Source organism: Manacus vitellinus, unplaced genomic scaffold (genome assembly GCF_001715985.3).
Source record: "Manacus vitellinus isolate BGI_N305 unplaced genomic scaffold, ASM171598v3 scaffold_17_pilon, whole genome shotgun sequence".
NCBI classification, from domain to species: Eukaryota; Metazoa; Chordata; class Aves; order Passeriformes; family Pipridae; genus Manacus; species Manacus vitellinus.
In genome coordinates, this window is record NW_021939256.1 from 5737626 (window position 1) to 5753412 (window position 15787).

A 15787-nucleotide genomic window follows, 5' to 3' on the forward strand; every position below is an offset into this window, starting at 1 on the left:
TACTTGATTTTATTTCCTTCCTAGCCTAAAAGGTTTCTCAAAATGTTGTCTGCAGAATAGCTCTCTGCTTTGAACATAGTATATAGAGCATGATGAGTGAGATGGATCAACATGTGAAGAGATTTGGACTCCTCTTTGGTATCTGTTTCCATCTGTCAGAACTGGAAAATAGAAAGTAATGTGAATCAGTTCACATTTAACTGTAATCTCCGCTGTAAGAACTGCCAGAGATGACTTTGGCACAGTCTGCCTGGGCAGGTATCCAAGACTTCTCGTTGTATGTGTCTTGACTTAAGGAAGCCTCTAGGCACAAGAACCCCAAATGTTTTTGCTTAGAAATGAGTTCCAAAACATTTACCATTGATGTGATCCTGAATTTTGTAAATGTGTTCATTTTTTTCCCTTTTGAACTGGGTTTTCTAATGCTTAAGCTGTCTGATGAAATCAAGGAAATTTTACTTGATGTACATTGAAAAATGCTTAGAAACCCCATTCACTCTTCCCCTCCTTCTCTAACTCTTGCACAAGTGAAGACACTAATGAAAAGATCAGTTATAAAGCAGTAGATGAAAAGATACCATAAATTGACCCTCAAGTTAAACAAAAGCAACATTCCTTTTCCTCAGACTTATATTCTTAACACTTTACTCTGTTACCCCTTGAAGGAGAAAAAAAAAACCCAAAACCACAGTAAGATAAAAAATAGATATCAATTAATTACTAAGCCCTCCTCTCAAATTACAGTTCTGCCTCACGTCTCCCTTCTACACCTAGTGAATGACTAATCAGGAGATGCTGCAGGCTTCTAGAATGACGAGGCCAAACAGGACTGAAAGTTTGTTACATTTCACCTCTCATTATGAAGTCTGTGTGATTTGGTACGATTTCTTATTTGTTTTTATTATATATCTATTAAATTAGTACACTAGTACAATGTTCCGATAATACAAATATTTCCTTAGAGCAAGGCGCTGTCACTTTATTATTAAAAGAAAGACATAGAGATAGGTTGAAACACATTTTGGAGCTAGGTTGAAATACATTTATGGTGGCTGAGGGAGGACTTTGCTATTGAATTTATCTACCTCCATAAGCAGTATATGCTGCAGCTGAAGAATACCTTGTGAAATCTGTGTGTTCCAGAGTAAATGACAGTGTACTTGTACATAAATACCAGTATTTTCCTGCTAGGTATCTATTTTTGGTAAGACTGAATGAAATAAAAACATAAATTAAAACAAACCCACATAAACTTACTAAAACTCTCTGTTTCTCAATTTTTAATTGTAATTTTTGGTTTGGGATTAATTGAATGAATAGCCTTTATATCAATGTTATATACAAGGCTGTAATAAGTGTTTCAGCTTGTTAAAAGTTCTACTTGCCATAGAAAGTCTGGGAAAAAAGAATCAAGTTATAACTTCTGCTTTCAGAGAAGTTTAAGATACCCCATTTTTATAATTTAGGTGCTCAAAATTGTCATCTACGTTGGAAAATGTTTGCTTATCTATGGTTTAAGAAAAGAGAAACCTGATATTAATTTTGGAAATTGTCATCTAGAGGTTTAGAGGTTCTAAATGAATATGGATCATTTGTCTTTGCTAAAGCTTCACTGATTTACATAATTCGAGAATGTATCTTCTGTTGTACCATGCCAAGTGCTACAGTCTGTTATTGTAGAAGTGACAACAAACCACAAGGATAACACTCTAGCCTTATGACACTGCTTCTTTCCTTTCTTTTTCACACCATTAATGCAGTGCCGTTTTAAAGATGGATAACTTGGGTTGAAAATGTCCTCGGGCAATGTAAGGCTACTGTAGCAAAACCTGAGTCATCCCATCTGATCACCAGAGTAATGAGTATGACCAAGAAAAAGATGACAAGTGAGCAAATTTCCAAATTCTGTCTTCACCAGAAGAACCTTAGATGAAGGTCAGACAGTGCAGTTGCACTTGCCCTAATTCTTACTCCAAATTAGTTCTGAATCTAACTCACCTACAGATGCATGCTTTCATTTATACCTTTCCAGCAGTCACACTATTTACCTAAACCCAGCTCTATGCAACAGCTCATAAATAAAATTTGCTTTAATATGTTAAGGTGTACAACAGGCTAGCTCCCTGTCACGGAAAAGAAATTATTCCTTTTTCTAAGTAATGATTTAAAAAATCTGGAAATGTTAACTTCCTTTTTATTTTTTAGTAAATAGGTCAGAAAAGGTCACCCACAGTTCAGAACCATTAATTCAAATTTTAATTTCATTTTATGACATAGAGAAATGCTTGGATTTTTTCAGCTTTCAGAAGCAAATCATTTTTTCATTTTCTATCTACTCTCTTTTATTTTTCCATGTAATTTTCCCCAATGTTTCTGAACATAAAAGTCAATATTAAACAAATGGTTACACTGTTTCTCCTTATGTAGCTGGGTTTCCCCTGTTTGCCTATTGACACCAAAATCATTACTTTAAGGATAACGCTACAAAATTATGACTCTACCTGCAGTTAGGATGCCTACCTTGCCTAAAGTCTCACTATTTTATCACCACCTTCTCTCAACATTGTTTTTCTTCAATTAACTCAAAAAAACTAGTTGCTCAAGTTTGGAAAAGGAGTTTCCTACAAACCACAAAAAAATAATTTTCTTACTGAAGCAAATGCACTGATATATCACTGAAATAGATATTTTTATACAGATTTGCATGGGATAAAATGGGGGTTTAGTGTGAATTAAATTGGTTTTACTGTAATCAGAGAATAACCTTAGCTAAAATGTTTATCCAACCAATGGAATTTTTAGAATCACTTTTCTTTCCCCCTTAGGACTAATGTAAAATCAATACATGAGATTCATGCATGATTAGCAATCTTACATTACGTATTCAAAGAGAAAGATTTTCACATGAATTTCCCTGCATATCATGATGAAAGTGGTCTGTAGAGATAGAACATAGTCAGGAATATTTAATGAAGTATGGTTCAAATACTGGTGTCATTTAAAATTAGGAAGACAGAAGTGATCCAATGTAACTTCCTCTTATACTCACTTCAGCTATGCTCCAACTGAAACAGATGTCTCTTCTTTGTAGGAAAGCAAGAAGGTTAGGGCTCACTCTTGGCATGATTTAGACTAAAAATATTGTGCTTTGTCAGTGAAAAAAAAAGAGGTTGGATTCAACTAGGGTATCTAAGATGCAGTCTCATATAATAAAAATAAAAATATATTACTATTTTACTTGAACTGTGTTTCTTCAAGATCTGTTTTAGCATAAGGGAGGTGTGTGTGTATGTATGAATGTATATGCATGAGTGTATATGGACATAAAATGCTTCCATTCTGATTTTTTTAAAACATAGAATGCTTATTTATTCTTCATTCATTATTTTGCACATCCCAAAGCCACTAAAACAAATGTGACCCTCGGCTGAAAGCAAAAGTTGCATGTCCATCTATAAAACACTGTTTTGCTTGGGGCAATACATCTTGAGCAAGTGTATAGCAAATCTCAATGCATTTTAATATTAAAAATTTAAGCCTGGAGAATGGTCTTATCCAGCTCCCAGGCCCTTTTTCCAGCCCTTTGGGGAACATCTTTGGTAATGTATTGAAAATAAGCAATCAAGAGGGAAGTATGTATATATAGAATAATATGCATTACTAAATGGATAAAATATCTCCAAATACAGCTACATCATATTTGATACATATGCTTGACAACAAGCAGCCTGTCACTGAAATGGAATCATGTATATTTAATCCTGTCAGAGTTAGCCAAATCATACCTGACCAGTGCATCTTTCACTAAACTGCAAAATTCATAAGGAGAGGTGACTCCAGGGTCAATGTTTCCTTCTCCTGGCTCTTCTCCAGTCCTGGGATACCATTCTCACTTATACCTCTTAACTTTTGTTAAAATCAATTACAAGTGGTGCTATGTAGCTCAGACAGTGATTGAACATTCCGGTGTCTGACGTTGGAGATGTTTGTTTGTTGTCTTTTTCTCAAACACACAGAGGTTGTGAAACAGAGATATACCGTGGACATAACCTGTTGCAGCAGAGGGAATGTGCAATAGCAGTAGTTGTGTCCGGAACCACAATCTCTAGCTTCTAGAGGTCCCTAAGAACATTATTATGCACTAGAAGTTTCCAAGTCTCAGCTACTCAGAGGTATCAATCTTTTTTGACCTCCCTCTGTTCATGCTCCAAGCAGATGAGAACCTGGCTTTTGTTCCGTAGATTTGCCAAAGCTCTATAAATATATTATTGTCATGCTGACCTAACCACATCTACGTGTCTTCTGGCCTGTTAGGAGATCATTTCGATTGCCTGAAAAACCCCCATGTACACACAGCTTTGTGCAGCATCTGGAGTTGCTGTCACTATAATTGGTGAATGACCAGATCTCTTCTGTCTCACTCTCTTTTCAGATTTTTTTTCTATTCTAGGTGACAGTTTGAGCTGCAAGGTATTGTTTTTGCTAAGAACTGTTCATCTTCTCTATATATTCAGCTACCTTGTTTGGTCCAGATAACCTTACTATGTGCATAAGATCCCATCAAAGCCACTTATCAACCTATCACTTCTTGAGACTCTTCTCTTAAATAGCTCATTTTTTTCTACTCTTTTTTTTTTTTTTAAATACAATAGCTCTTTCTTTTGCTTAACCTGTACAAGAAGCCCCACAGTTCTGCAGCTTTCACATCTTATCTTGAAACTCATAAATTCTTCCATGGCACTGCATTTCAACATCATTATTTTTCTAGACTCCTTCCTCCCTCCTGCCACCATGTCCACACATTTTATGCCACTTTTTTTCCTCGTCTGATCCTTGGAATGGCCCTGGATGGATGTCATCTCCTTCTCTACTTTGCTCTTTTAATTCAATTATAATGAACTGTCATCATATTTAGGTTTACCACACAGGATCTTTGAAATTGGCCTGCCCAGGATGTTGCCCTTCTTCCTAATATTGACTTGTAACATGGGTATGTTAAAAGTTGATGTACTTGCTTGTCACTTTTTGTCTAAAGGGAAAACAGAAAGACTTCTTCCCACACTCCTTTTTTTTTTTTTTTAACGAAAAAAGAGAAAGCAACAGTTAAATGTGGCGTTGAACATATTTTGGACCAAACCCTGTTCACTTTTTTCTCATTTGTAACTTCATTCACTTCTGACAGGTCCTTTCATGTTATTTGATGAGCAGTATTTGAACTCTGTCAGTCACTACCTGTATTATTAGGTTAAGAATAGAAACAAATAATTATATTACCATAAAGGTGTCTCTGCAGGGTTTCTTTAAGGAGCAGATTTCCTGATTAAAGCAACTCCTGGCTTCTTTCATTTTTGAAAGGCTTTAAGCAATCTGAAATGTTGCTTTGATTCAGTCGTGATAAGCAGGTACATGCAGAAATTCTGCAGTACAGAGCTGCTTTTTATACTGTGGCTTTTTACAAAGGTTTAAATTACTAAGCCAAAATGAGCTTCTTAGAAAAGGAAGAATGCCTCTTGCTTGTCACAGCAACTGTCTTTTCTGCCTGCAGTAGGCAGGACATTGACCTCTACCTGAATAGCCCGAGGTAAGAGGAGTAGCCACTGGAAATTATTTATAACCTGACCAGCTCATTTAGTTTCATCCTCTGAGGCCCTCAGAGTTGAACTGACACAGCAATAATGGCCAGCGAACTTTTGATCCAATTAATTGTTAATGAGAGGTTTGATTAGCAAATAAAGGGCCTATTAGGTTAGCTGATTGTCTTTCTTTTGCAATACCAGAGGTCAATGTGTTTTTTTTTGACTGAAAGAAAAGAACATTGTGTACTCTGTGGTTAAATTAATCACATGCTCACAGGTGTTGAGTAAAGTTGATTCAGGAAAACAGTCAGCTTAGACATCTGTCTGTAACCATGAGAATGCAATAGGTATTCCTCACTTTGTTTATGATTGTTTTTTCTGTATTTCATTGTTAATTCAACTGCCTCCACCTTTCTCTGCCCGCAAAATACTGCATTAACCCATCCTCCTCCTTATCTTGCTTTCCTCCAGCGTTACTTTACAGCTGTCTTTTATTTTAATTATGCTGCCAGAATTCTCAGTCAGTTTCAAATTAATTAGTTCTTCATATGTATTTAAAATCTCCCAGTGCATATGCAAAAACCATTCCAGTGCATGAAGTTCTAGTCCTGAAAATTTCCCTCTGAGTTATGACACGTTTCTTTAAAATTACAATGACTAAAGAGAAAAACAAGATTAAGAACAAAACTGAACTACAAATGACACCTATGTAAATTAAGAGTATTTTGATCTCAGTTCAGCCATGTTGGATTTATACTAGCATAAATCTGTAAATCTGACATTAACAAATTGATCTCTGTAGAGCAGTTTTTGTTACCTGAACGTTTAATCTTTCATGTTATCAATAATACTTGAAAATAGAACGTTGTTCACTGTCTTTTCCTACCAACCTCCATAATGTACAGAAAACCCTAATTAGAAAAATACTTAAGTTTGTTGTTAGGCTTTCAGATATTAAAAGTCTGGAGATGTGGTTATCTCTTTTGCAGGGTGTGAGGTGGTCTTTAATTACCTGATCACATTCTGTTTTTCGGTGATTCAACTGAAGAGATGGATGGATGGATGGACAAATGTTACCAAAAAGTAGCAATTCCTGGGTGTTTCTTTTTACCCTTGTTACTCAATGAAGGCTCATGACATGTTTACTGAGTGTTATCCAAACCTTGCCCACATGAGAGAAATGGTAATTTTATGGTGATGTATCCTGGTCATCATTGTAATTACAAAAGTACGTAGCAAACAGTATTAAAGAAAAAAAAAGCACTGCAGAATAACATAATGTAGCTATTTCTGTTGCAGTGGTTTGGTTTGGTTTGGTTTAATTTTGTTTGTTTGGTAGTTTGCTTTTATTTTTTGTTCTTTAACAGGAAAAGCTGAGATGTAGAAACATTAATGCTAGATGTGTAGGCTGACTCTTCTCAGAAACATATTGCAGTGCCACACGAAAGTTGAAGTAGGGGCAGGAATTGGAGCTTTGTTCTTGATTGCAGACTGAGGTTTGTAGCTCTCTCCCAGTTAGTGGAGCTTCAGAGTGGATGTTCACACTGGCCAGCAAAAGGCAGAAACAGGGAGCTGTGAAAAATAATAATCTCTTTTTATGTTGACGGAAGCTTCAGCAACTTGATAGTCCACCTGGGCTACACTCGTGCTCTGATTTTTGCTTGTCTGGTGGCATGCATAAGGCCTGGTTTCTATGTATATGTTTACTGTTCTGTACCTCCCTACTAATTCAGTGCACAACTCTTACCAATATAAACGTGAGTACCCAGCAGATTGCAAATCATCATCATGGCTAGGCTTCGCGAACGAAGATCTGGGGATTGCAAATCAGAGACTGATAAAAAGAACAGTTTGTGATTAGTAACCACCTGATTAGTCGTTGAAATGACTAGACCAGTGTCATTAATGACCAGTATGACAAGAGGCAAGGTTTAATCCAGTTCTCTAAGGCTGCTTTAACCACAAAGCTTCCTGTAGTCTTCTCTGATCCAGTAACTGCTCTCACACAAAGTAGGGGTTAGGTAAGGTCGTTTTTTTGCATGTAGACCTTGACTTTGCATAGGTTCTGCTTTTACCTGGCTTTTCTAAGTTCATGTATTCAGTCATAATTCCTAGATCTTTGTAATGAATTAAGACAGATCTTATGTCTGTCATTATCTGAACTAAAACATTTTAGACCACTGCACAAATGTCTATCATGTCTTATATGACTATGAACTGTGAAAGCAGTAGTAAGGTTTTGTCCTTTGCATAGATATGTTTTGAGAGGTAAATGAGGCCTACAGTTTGCCAAGGGCTTTCACAGAATTATTTTTGACCTTTAAGACATACCTGAGGCCCTGGGAGCCCTGATTCTTTTGCAGCATCAATGGTAATCTTCCTACTTCCCTGACCCAGCCAGCAAGAGGTCTTCTGTCTCCAACTTTGTCAGACTTTAGCAAGACTTATTCTTTACTTCACTGTCCTTCAATAAAGTCCTATTCCTGCTTTTAGTACTTAATTTTCCTACGTCACCAATCTTTCTCTTTGAACAGACTCCCAGTGTCTGTCTCTCAGTCATCTTAACAGCTCTTTTTAGCTATATGGAAAACATAGTTTACCTGGTGTCATATGTGAAGCTTTACCCATGCATGTGCAGGCGAAACCACACATGCACATGTCCAGCTGTAGCCATGGACCCAATGGTTCAGAATTCTTAAAGCCATAAATAACTGAATGCAGACTTTTATAACGCAAAATAAGATAATGCTATCAGCTTGATGTATAATAGACACATGTTTTCTCAGGGACATAAACTTCCATCTTTATGCATTCCACGTAATATCTCCCTTTGCACGTGCCTCCATATAAAGGGCAAGCCAATGGGTACAACCAGCACAGTGGCCTTGCAGTTTGGATGGTAATTAAAAAGAAAATTGCAGAAACTAATTTTGTTTTCATTGAAGCTAATAGCAACATCACCATCTGCTTTGACTGGGTTGGGAAATGCTCTGTAAAAATTAGTTACCACACACAAAGATAGATAATGGAGAAATATATATTAAAAAATATAATATGATAAAGGAAATCCATTAGTAGCTGTGCAATAACACTAGAGAGGATAGTAGAAAACATCTAATTGAGTCTGAAAGATGCATTTCAAGATGAGCTGTCAGGTGAAATGAAGAATCCAAGAAACTGAGAAAGGAAATCTGTTTAAAACAACAAGGTCTGAATAATTGTAAATTCTCATAGCATGAGATGTGCCTTGGCCATCAGAGCTTATGAGGAGATCATTGGGATAAAAGGAGTAAAGTACACAAAGGCAGCATAGTTGCCGTTCTGTGTGTGGACCACTTTCAGTTCAAACCATATCAGAGCTACTTTAAGGAAAGTTTGGTACGTGTTTCTGGATGGCTAAAACCAGAAGCTTGGAGGACTTTGAGGGTTGGTTTGGACCCTGAAATCCTTGTGTAGTCACATTACTGACCCATCCTTTGCTAACAGCCTTCTGACGAAATTTTGTCGCAGACTTCCCATGTTAATCTCTGTGCTTCAGACCTCACTTAATTTCACTTCAAATTGAAGTCTGTTTTGGGCACTATCTTTCCCTGCTCCTTTTTTCCCCCACTGTTCTTTAAAGTACTAAATAAACATCTGGTATTAAAACTAGTATGTAACAAGAATTGAAATAATTTGAAAAAGAGAAGGGAATCACTATTACAAAATTTTTTTGCTAACAGTGTAAGCAAGAACTGAATGACACAAAAATGCATGTCTGCACTACCAAAAGAAGCATAGCTAGCTTTCTATCTTTTCATTGACATGATTCCTGGTACCTGCTTGTGGTTGTATATTGTATGGATATGAAACATTAGCACTTTTTTTTCCCCACAGAATGGTTTTATCCTTTTTCAAATCAAAGTGAGCAGTGTTTTTAGCTTTTTATCTCAGGGTTCATGAAATGTTGACTATAAGCAAAAGGATCATTAAAATTCATATTCATTTCATGGGTTAGTGTAGCAGTTTCCTTGTGTGGGGTTTCATTATAATTTTTTAAACATTAAAACCTAGCAAAAATTACACAGGAGTAAGTGTAATATTGTCTGTTTAAATTATTGTTTTGCTATCAAAGTGATATAATCTCAAAATTAAAATGTCTAGTTTATTTCCCTGTGTTCCCAATGTTATTGAAATTGGCTACTCTTGCTTATATACCAAAGCTCCAATAGGCTCCAAAGAAACATAATATTTAGTCTGATTTTATTTTCAATTATCATTAGACTAATAGAAGAAAACATTTAACCTAAGATCAGAGAATATCCCCCTACAAAACAAATTCAGTGGGTAAATGCAAAGGTGATTTATAGAATATAGACATTTAGAAAAAAAGACACAGTTTCATTTATATAAAGAATATAACCTGATAATGAGTGATCTATGCTTGGACCAGTTCCAGTAACTTCTCAATTCACTGGAGAGTTTCCAATCTACAGAGAGGATGGAAGAAGAGGACTTATGAAGGGAAATGAAAGATATACTGTGTTACTTATGAGAGGAAGAGGGGATGGAAGTACCAGTACATATTTCACCTAGGCATTATAGTATGCAGGATATACACACCATACAATGTTTTTCCTCAGTCTTTCCAAAGCCACAGATGCACAGATTCATAGACAATTGGAGATCTGATTACACAGATTACAGTGTGAAAATTATATGTTTTTTTGTTATCACATATGACTAAACGTGAGCTATAAGAGAGTAGACTCCAGGCTGATACACTGCAGCAAATTGACTCTCAGTAACCTCTTGATGCCTTAATAAAAGGTGGTTCTTTGCTCTCTTTACGGATGAAACATACTACCTCCCGATTTAACATCATAAAATACTGATGGCTCATCACCATCTGAGATTTTTAGAAATTTGTGAATTATATGGAGAAGTGGTTATTCACAAAAGCTAATCCCTATACTCTCTTGGCACTGAGCAAAGAAGCATCCCTTAAGGAAGCATCAGAGTGAGGTCCTAAGTTTAGATGTGCAGAAACACTTCTTCGAAAAACACCTGTATCTACATAGACTGGGAAGCTTTCCTATGAAGGAAAACTCCACAAGGCTAATGGCCATCCTTGTGGATGGCCCCCAAACACAACACAAAAATGCAGGCTAACAGATGAAACCATTTTTCCCAATGCTTTCAAGTTTTTATTCTTCATATTCACAAAAAATATTTTAGATATTAAAACTTCATGCCGAACATTATCCGACCCTTTGGTTCTTACAAAACTTAGTTCTGTGGAAATGCTGCCAAACCCAGAAACTTGTAAAATACAAAGAGATGACATGCCTGAGAAATGAATAAACATTTTTTTTCTTTTGTTGCTACCACATGAAATTTTGTACCCTGAAAAATACTATTCTTCTCCAATTTATTGAATATGCACTTGATACTTCTCTCCTGATGTGAGAAGAAATCCATATTCATATTTATTTTGCTTTAAATTAGCTACTCGCTTATTGACCCTAAATAGTTATCATCTCAGCTGGAAATATATTAGAGTTCTAGTTGCCAAACAAATATTCAGCAAAAGATGAATAAAAGCATATGGGGAGGAAAAACCCACAAAGTTTTCACTGCCAATATAATGGAAGGCATTCTGGCGGACAGCCATCTGCACCCGCTGAACAGAGGGATCCTGGGATGACATTGATCGATTTAACAGTAGGAAGGTATTAATGATATTCAGCACTGATGGCTGAGCCACTTCACACTCATTTGCATTTCCATTCATCATCTCAGCATTTATCATTATGAGGCGAATGCCAGAACTAATTAAAGTCTGGGCTAACAGGGTGACATGGGAGTCCAGCCGCTACTTATACTGAGGAAATATGGGAAACTTTCCAGCAGGAAGTAGACCAACCTTACAACAAACCCAATTAACTTAATTCCTAACTAAACCATTTGAGGGTCCTTCATTTGAATAAACTAAAAAGCTGGGATTGAAGTTACACCATGTTTTTTTCTCCTTGTGTTCTAGTAATTTCATGACTCAATAACATTGTCTTATGTAGGCATTTGGGAGACTTCCTTAATGTGATTCCACTTCTCCTCAGCTATCCCCTCCCAATTTTGTCACAGCAAACAGAGATACTATTTCAAATTCTGCAATAAAATTTAAGTTTTAAATATAAATTCTAATATAATTTAATCCCGAAGGGACTTCAACAAGTATCGTGAATACCCTAATAAAATAAAGTCACTCAAAAGCTGGAATACAGGGAAATCTATTCTTTATATAAAAGGGCTAATAATAAACTACCTCTTGAAAGAGACGTAAAAATTATTTTTATTTTTTTTGTAGCACAGAAATATGGAATATTTCTTCTCTGTGGGCAAAGACTTGCTTAGTATATTCTTACAGGCTGTCCCATTAGCTACATTGAGACAACATATGACCAAAGCAACCAGGGGTTGATCCTGAATACATCTTGGTTAGTCTTTTGGTGTCAAGAATCTCCTTGCTGAGAGCTGGAATAATCATGAGGATATTTTTTATCAAATTCCACTTAGGTCAGGTCTCTAGCATCTTTACATCCCCCTGAAATTTCAAAACAGAAAGAACAAATGTGATAGGAGAAAGGTGTAGTAGTACAGAAAATTAAAGAAAGTCTTTACAAGAAAATTATTACTTTGACATTTTCAAATTTTTTAAAATATGTCTCTAAGTAGAAAAGTAATCTTTTGAAAAATGGATTTTAGTAAACATTATCCTTACTAGTACTTCTATATTCTGTTTTATATTTTAAAGCAATATTTTTTTTTATTTCTACAAACAGAAAGAGACATTTTGTCTAGAGTCTAGGCAACATGGTATCATTTAATTGTGCAAGGAATTTCTCCCTTAGTAAAATAAATGCATATCCCCTGTCAGGCATCTATTTCCCATGTCCAAAATGAATACTGCACAGTTTTCTGTCTACCACACACTTCGAAGAAAACATGGCTTTTATACTGTTCTGCAAAGGCCTTAATGGTTTTAGAAGAAATGCAACATCTTTATTTGTCTAGAGACTTCCCTCCATGCCTATCCACAGATACAAGAAAAACCCATGCTTCTGTGGGAAAGGCTGGATCTCTCCAATGTTGGTTCAAAACAGTTGAAAGATTCATAGATTAAAGTCAAATCTTCATAAACTCCTTTGAAATTCAGCGAGCAAGGTAGTGAGCTTGTAGTCTTAGCATGAATCTCCTTTTAAGAGAAAACTCAGCCTTTGGTCATACCAAGTTTTTAGTGATTTCCTTGCATAGCTCCATCTGAAATGCATAAAAGTTAGACAGGCATGGATGAACCGGTTAGGCTCTTTATAGCTGGCATTGGTGAAAAATATAGGCATTTTATAAAAGCAGAATGAAGAGATTCAGGAGATAATTTTCATTTTCCTTTCATGCTGACCAATTTTAATTTAGTCCTCCTTTGTGGTAACAGCTCTGTCCCCTTCCTGACATGTATTTCTGAACAATTCACATGGGCATGCAGTGTGTAGACTGTAAAAAGAATCAATGAACAACGAAGGGTTAGATTATATTGACTTAATGTTGATTAGTTTACACTGAGTTGTCTGCTGCAAAAGATGTCAGAGCTTTTGTAGTTCATTAGCTCCCATCAATTGAACACTGGCTTAAATTAGTACATGAGGCTCCTTCTTTCTGTACTGTAATTTCAACTTGCATTTCATGCTTAGGTTTCCTGTCTGTACTTTCACGTGACAGCTGTTAAAACATTTTTCTCTATGAGAAAAAAGGAAAAGAAAGAGACTGAAAAAGTCAGAATGATTGTTAGGTGAGTTCCTGCTCATTTCACTTAGGGAAGTTATCCCACTTGCTACAATCAGTAAGTATGATCTCTGACTCCGGTTATATCAGAAATGTTATTCAACAGAACGTCTTGTAATCATGGCAGGTAATGACATCTTATAATTTAAAGAATGTATAACTTTACTGAATGATACCCTTACAGTTACAAATTCAGTTGCAGCTTTTGGAATATATGATCACAGGTCTGAAAAAAATTGGGATTTTATAAAAATGTTTGCTGTTATCAAAAAAGTGTCAGAAATTTGGTTCTGAAATAGATAGATAGCAGTAATAATAGAATTTTGTTATCTCTGAGGAGAAAGTAGGAGCACAGGTTTAGAATCATGGGGTGGGAGTGGGAAGGGACTTCTGGAGGTCATCTGACCCAGACTCCTTGCTCAAGCAGAGCCACCTACAGCCAGTTGCCCAGGACTCTGTCCAGGAAGATTTTGAATATCTCCAAGGATGGAGACTCCACAACCTCCTTGGGCAACCTGTGCCAGTGCTTAGTCCCCCTCACTGCAAAAAACATTTTCCTCTTACTGAGGAAGAAACAGGACAGAACAAGAATAGATTTTTATACTTATTTTTGTTGAGTAGCAGGATCTTTGCTACATGCTATCCAATCTTCAGCTGTGCTCTGTGGCAGACCTGTTCCACCATTAATACCATAGACTCTGAAATATGGTAGAAAAGGATGGAGGTTACTGTCAGAAAAACAAAATGTCTTTTGCACAAAACTGCTTTTGGCATGACTGATTGAAATTGGCAGAGCAATGACTGCTAAAAAAAGGGCTGTAGGAGGTGAAATATGGCAAGGATTAAATTTTCACTTGAAAGTAGACCTATAAGAGATTTCAAATTTTACTTATATGAAGTTTGATTCATGACTGGAGTGTCATTAATTATCAGTTTTCAGAAAATAATTTTAGTCTACTTGGAACATCTTTGCCAAAATATTGTTGACATCTTTTGATTTGGGTTTTTATTGAATACTTTGATTTCAACATAATTTAGTTTCACTGTTAAAACCAACCCAAATATTTTATTTCTTCTAAAATATCCAAATCTTAATTTAAAAAGATAAAGACTCCTTATGTTACTAGATCTCTGGTGATTTTGAGAATTATTCTCAAAACCATAATTGTTTCAAAATCTTTATTATCTAAGGTAGTTATTTGAACTTCAGGAAATCTTAATGTTGCTCAGAAAAGTGATGGTATAAAATCTCATAAAGCATAGAATTGCAGTTTCCATCTAAAGGCTCTACACAAGGAATATCATCATGCGCTCTGTCCTTGGAAATGTTTTGGGGGTTTTTTGGACAAAATTCTAACAAGAAAGCCATGCAAAAATGAACTGTAATTAGGAAAAAAAATAATTTCTTGTGTAAAAAAGGAAAAATACAGAAAAATCTGGAGTGATCATAACAAGATGGCTGTTAAACCTTCTTTTCCGCTCATATAATTTGATCTACTCAAGACACATTCAAAGTTTTTGGTATAGGAAAATTCTTACCCTATGCACTTGCACCACCTTATTATCATTCTTGTTCTCTTACCTTATGTAGTTCTGACTGCTAAGCTTGTGTGCCCATACATGATAAAACTGCATGTGCATATAGTGTAGGATAGGAATTCTTTCTTACTGTTACTTAGACAGGCCAAAAGACAACAAACTCAGAAATAAAAACATATTGCCTCTAGAAGCCACTTTGGTTTGAACTTCAAAACTCAGTGATATACGCAAAGTAAGAAAATGCAACGTGAATTCTGATCATCCTGTGTGATATATAATAATTGTAGATAAAATTGATTCTTATTCTGCTCTTTTTTGTATATGAAAAAAATCAGTGAAGAATTATAATTTAGACATTTAAATCAAATTTGAAAAGAAGAGTAAAAATCAAAAACCAGGGTATTAGGGATATTAGTTTCAAGAGCTGGTTGTAACATTTGAAATTAGGATTAAACTTTGAAGAAAGTAGAATTTTTATTTTCTTTTAACAGAAAAAATACTCTTAATACTGTTTTAATACGACCTTTACTAGGCAGCAAAGGTGTGATTTTTTGATGACTGATGTTTCTTGTAAAACACCTTGCAAGGAACCACCTTCAAATATCCAGTAAACATATGACACAACAAGAATAAAACTGGTGGTCAGTCTGATATTAACCATATCTGTGGCTGCTATATCAGTAAATTTCAAGATAAGCACATGGTGTCTTGTTTCCTAGAAAAACATGATGATCATGTTGATGAATTTATTATGAGTTTTTAAAGAAAGTGTTTAAACCCGCAAGTCTTGGGTTGCCTTTTTTTTACTTACTTGTTACATGCAGCTATAGGAAATAGAGGTATAGACAAATGTG